The following is a 5,972-nucleotide window of genomic DNA, read 5'->3' on the forward strand; positions in this document are numbered from 1 at the left end:
CTTTTTGTTTCTCATACTTAGACAAGTATATTAGTACACAAAACCAATGTACTAAGACTTAGAAACATACCTTTGCTCTTGATTTGCACTTTGTCCATTCATGGGCATAGATTTACATTTAAGCACTTGTGTTGGCACTCAATCACCAAAATACTTAGAAATGGCCCAAGGGCACATTTCCCTTTCAGGTGTGCACCGGACTATCCGGTGCACCATGCGACAGACAGCCCCACCAAATGGCTAGTTTGGTGGTTGGGGCTATAAATACCCCCAACCACCCACCATTCATTGCATCCAAGTTTTCACACTTCCAACCACTTACAAGAGCTAGGCATTCAATTCTAGACACACCCAAGTGATCAAATCCTCTCCCAACTCCACAAAAGCATTAGTGACTAGTGAGAGTGATTTGTCGTGTTCTTTTGAGCTCTTGCGCTTGGATCACTTGCTTTCTTTCTCATTCTTTCTTGCAATCAAACTCACTTGTAATTAAGGCAAGAGACACCAATCTTGTGGTGGTCCTTGTGGGAACTTTGTGTTCCAAGTGATTGAGAAGAAAAGCTCACTCGGTCCGAGGGACCGTTTGAGAGAGGGAAAGGGTTGAAAGAGACCCGGCCTTTGTGGCCTCCTCAACGGGGAGTAGGTTTGCGAGAACCGAACCTCGGTAAAACAAATCCTTGTGTCTCACCACTTTACTCGCTTGCGATTTGTTTTATGCCCTCTTGCGGACTCATTTATATTTCTAACGCTAACCCGGCTTGTAGTTGTGATTATTTGTAAGAATTTCAGTTTCGCCCTATTCACCCCCCTCTAGGCGACTATCACATTCATACCATGCTCTTGGGGCTTGCTTAAGTCCATAGAGCGCCTTAGAGAGCTTACACACGTGGTCGGGGGTACCGTTCATCCTCAAAGCCAGAGGGTTGCTCCACGTACACCTCTTCCTTGATTGGCCCGTTGAGGAAAGCGCTCTTCACATCCATTTGGAACAACCTGAAAGAATGGTGAGCAGCATATGCTAGCAAAATACGAATGGACTCTAGCCTAGCCACAGGAGCAAAAGTCTCCTCAAAGTCCTAACCTGCGACTTGGGCATAACCTTTTGCCACAAGTCGTGCCTTGTTCCTTGTCACCACCCCATGCTCGTCTTGTTTGTTGCGGAACACCCACTTGGTTCCCACAACATTTTGCTTGGGACGAGGCACCAGTGTCCAAACTTCATTTCTTTTGAAGTTGTTGAGCTCCTCCTGCATGGCCAACACCCAGTCTAGATCTAGCAAGGCCTCCTCTACCCTGAAAGGCTCAATAGAAGAGACAAAGGAGTAATGCTCACAAAAATTAACTAATCGAGATCGAGTAGTTACTCCCTTGCTAATGTCACCCAAAATTTGGTCGACGGGATGATCCCTTTGAATCATCGCTCGGACTTGAGTTGGAGGTGTCGGTTGTGCTTCTTCCTCCATTACTTGATCATCTTATGCTCCTCCTTGATCACACGCCTCCTCTTGATGAACCTGTTCATCTTCTTGAGTTGGGGGATGCACCATTGTTGAGGAAGAAGGTTGATCTTGCTCCTTTTGTTCCATTGGCCTCACATCTCCAATTGCCATGGTGCGCATTGCGGCCGTTGGAACGTCTTCTTCATCTACATCATCAAGATCAACAACTTGCTCTCTTGGAGCGCCATTAGTCTCATCAAATACAATGTCGCTAGAGACTTCAACCAAACCCGATGAAGGTTCTTGAACTCGGACCCATTGTCGCTTCTTATCTTCTTCACCTTGAGCTCAAACTCGTTTTGAGCTCTCCTTAGGAAGCGCTTGAGGGTCCCTTGGGTTTCAGATTTATCCTGCAAAAAGAATACCCAAGTGAAACGGGAAAAAACATCAACTATAACAAGACCATACTTACTTACTTCTATGCTTAGATAGGCGACGGGTCCGAAGAGGTCCATATGAAGTAACTCCAGGGGTCTTGATGTTGTCATCACATTTTTGGCATGATGAGAGCTTCCCACCTGTTTCCCTGCTTGACAAGCTGCACAAGGTCTATCTTTTTCGAAAGTAACATTAGTTAGACCTATCACGTGTTCTCCCTTTAGAAGCTTGTGAAGGTTCTTCATCCCCACATGTGCTAAACGGCGATGCCACAGCCAGCCCATGCTAGTCTTAGCAATTAAACATGCATCTAGACCGGCCTCCTCTTTTGCAAAATCAACTAAATAAAGTTTGTCGTCTAGTACACCTTTAAAAGCTAATGAACCATCACTTCTTCTAAAGACAGACACATCTACATTTGTGAATAGACAATTATATCCCATATTGCATAATTGACTTACGGATAGCAAATTATATCCAAGCGACTCAACTAAGAATACATTAGAAATAGAGTGCTCATTTGAGATTGCAATCTTGCCTAAGCCTTTAACCTTGCCTTGGTTCCCATCACCGAATATGATTGAATCTTGGGGATCCTTGTTCTTGACGTAGGAAGAGAACATCCTCTTTTCCCCCGTCATGTGGTTTGTGCATCCGCTGTCGATAATCCAGCTTGATCCCCCGGATGCATAAACCTGCAAGGCAAATTTAGGCTTGGGTCTTAGGTATCCAACTCATGTTGGGTCCTACAAGGTTAGTACAAATAGCCTTAGGGACCCAAATGCAAGTTTTATCTCCCTTGCATTTTGCCCCTAATTTTCTAGCAATTATCTTCCTATCCTTTCTACAAATAGCAAAGGAAGCATTTAAAGCATGATAAATTGTAGAAGGTTCACTATTTGTTTTCCTAGGCACATGAACAACATTTCTTCTAGGCATGTTATTAATAACATTTCTCCTAGCTAAGTTTCTATCATGCATAATATAGGAGCTAGAAGCAACCATGGTATGAGAATCAAAATCATTATAACTTCTATAGCCATTTCTAGAATGTCTCCTATCATGATACATGAAGGCATGGTTCTTTTGAGCACTACTAGCCATAGGGGCCTTCCTTTTCTCCTTGATGGAGATGGAAGCCTTTTGGTTTGTTAAGTTCTTGACTTCCCTCTTGAAGCCAAGACCATCCTTAATTGAGGGGTGTCTACCAATCGTGTAGGCATCCCTTGCAAATTTTAGCTTGTCAAATTCACTCTTGCTAGTCTTAAGTTGAGCATTAAGACTAGCCACTTCATCATTTAATTTAGAAATGCAAGCTAGGTGTTCACTACAAGCATCAACATTAAAATATTTGCACCTATTGCAAATTATAACATGTTCTACACAAGAGTTAGATTTATTTGCTACTTCTAGTTTAGCATTTAAATCATCATTAACACCTTTTAGAGTAGAAATGGTTTCATGACAAGTAGATAGTTTACAAGAAAGCATTTCATTCCTTTTAACTTCTAGAGCAAGAGAATTTTGTGCACTAACAAATTTATCATGCTCTTCATACAAAAGATCCTCTTGCTTTTCTAATAACATATTCTTATCATTCAAGGCATCAATTAATTCATTAATTTTATCTACCTTGGTTCTATCTAGGCCTTTGAATAAACATGAATAATCTATTTCATCATCATCACTAGACTCATCCTCACTTGAAGAAGCATAAGTACTAGTATTACGAGTGCTTACCTTCTTTTCCCTTGCCATGAGGCAAGTATGATGCTCGTTGGGGAAGAGGGATGACTTGTTGAAGGCGGTGGCGGCGAGTCCTTCGTTGTCGGAGTTGGACGAGGAGCAATCCGAATCCCACTCCTTTCCAAGATGTGCCTCGCCCTTCGCCTTCTTGTAGTTCTTCTTCTTTTCCCACTTTCCACTCTTCTTTTCCTAGTCACTATCATTATCGGGACAATTTGCGATAAAATGACCAATCTTACCACATTTGAAGCAGGAGCGCTTCCCCTTCGTCTTGTTCTTGTTGGGGTGCTCCTTGCGACCCTTTAGCGTCGTCTTGAACCACTTGATGATGAGGGCCATCTCTTCATCATTAAGCCCGGCCGCCTCAACTTGCGTCACCTTGCTAGGTAGTGCCTCCTTGCTCCTTGTTGCCTTGAGAGCAATAGTTTGAGGCTCTTGGATTGGACCATTTAATGCATCGTCGACGTATCTAGCCTCCTTGATCATCATCCGCCCGCTTACGAACTTTCCAAGGATCTCCTCGGGCATCATCTTCGTGTACCTAGGATTCTCACGAATATTGTTCACAAGATGTGGATCAAGGACGGTAAAGGACCTTAGCATTAGGCGGACAACGTCGTGGTCCGTCCATCGCGTGCTTCCATAGCTCCTTATCTTGTTGACGAGGGTTTTGAGCCTGTTGTACGTCTGGGTTGGCTCCTCCCCTCTTATCATCGCGAATCTCCCGAGTTCGCCTTCCACCAACTCCATCTTGGTGAGCATGGTGACGTCGTTCCCCTCATGTGAGATCTTGAGGGTGTCCCAGATCTTCTTGTCATTGTCCAAGCCGCTCACCTTATGATACTCGTCCCTGCACAATGAGGTTAACAACACAGTAGTAGCTTGTGCATTTTTATGAATCTGTTCATTGATAAACAAAGGACTATCCGAGCTATCAAATTTCATTCCACTCTCTACTATCTCCCATATACTAGGATGGAGAGAGAACAAGTGACTACTCATTTTGTGACTCCAAAATCCGTAGTCCTCTCCATCAAAATGAGGAGGTTTACCAAGTGGAATGGAGAGTAAATGAGTATTGGTACTTTGAGGAATACGAGAATAATCAAAAGAGAAGTTTGAATTAACCGTCTTCTTATTCTCGTAGACGTTGTCGTCGTCCTTTTGGGAAGAAGAGGACTCGTCGGTGTCGTCGTAGTAGACGATCTCCTTGATGCGCCTCGTTTTCTTCTTCTTCCCATCTCTTCGTTTGTGGCCCGAGCCCGAGTCGGTAGGCTTGTCATCTTTAGGCTCGTTGACGAAGGACTCCTTCTCCTTATCGTTGACCACCATCCCCTTGCCCCTAGGATCCATCTCTTCGGGCGGTTAGTCCCTTTCTTGAAGAGAACGGCTCCGATACTAATTGAGAGCACCTAGAGGGGGGGGTGAATAGGTGATCCTGTAAAAACTTGAAACTTAATCTGCAAAACTTGATTAGGAGTTAGCACAAATAAGCCAAGTGGCTAGAGAGGAGAACTTGCACAACACGATAACCACAAAGATATCAACACAAAAATGGCACGGTAGTTTATCCTGTGGTTCGGCCAAGTCCAACACTTGCCTACTCCATGTTGTGGCGTCCCAATGGACAAGGGTTGCAATCAACCCCTTTCAAGCGGTCCAAAGACCCACTTGAATACCACGGTGTTTTGCTTTCACTTTACTATATCCCGCTTGCGAGGAATCTCCACAACTTGGAGCCTCTCGCCCTTACACTTTGAAGTTCACAAAGAAGCACGGAGTAAGGGAGGGATGAGCAACACACACAAGACACGAAATCAGAGTATCAACACACACACAAGTCACAACAAGAGCTCACAACACAACCCAGCGAGTTCACAACTCAAATAGAGCTCTAATTGCTATCACAAAGAATCAAATGCGCGGAATCAAAGTCTTGGTGCTTAGGAATGCTTAGAGAATGCTTGGTGTACTCCTCCATGCGCCTAGGGGTCCCTTTTATAGCCCCAAGGCAGCTAGGAGCCGTTGAGTGCATTCCAAGAAGGCAATTCTTGCCTTCTATCGCCTGGCGCACCGGATAGTCCGGTGCACCACCGGACACTGTCCGGTGTGGATCTCCTTCCTTATTTGGCGAAGCCGACCGTTGGCGCTTTGGAGCCGTTGGCGCACCGGACACTGTCCGGTGCACACCAGACAGTCCGGTGCCCCCCTTCCGACCGTTGGCTCGGCCACGTGTCTCGCGCGGATCACGAGGCCGGCCGTTGGCCCGGCCGACCGTTGGCTCACCGGACAGTCCGGTGCACACCGGACAGTCCAGTGAATTATAGCCGTACGCCGTTAATCACTTCC

Source organism: Zea mays, chromosome 5, assembly GCF_902167145.1.
Source record: "Zea mays cultivar B73 chromosome 5, Zm-B73-REFERENCE-NAM-5.0, whole genome shotgun sequence".
Taxonomy (NCBI): Eukaryota; Viridiplantae; Streptophyta; class Magnoliopsida; order Poales; family Poaceae; genus Zea; species Zea mays.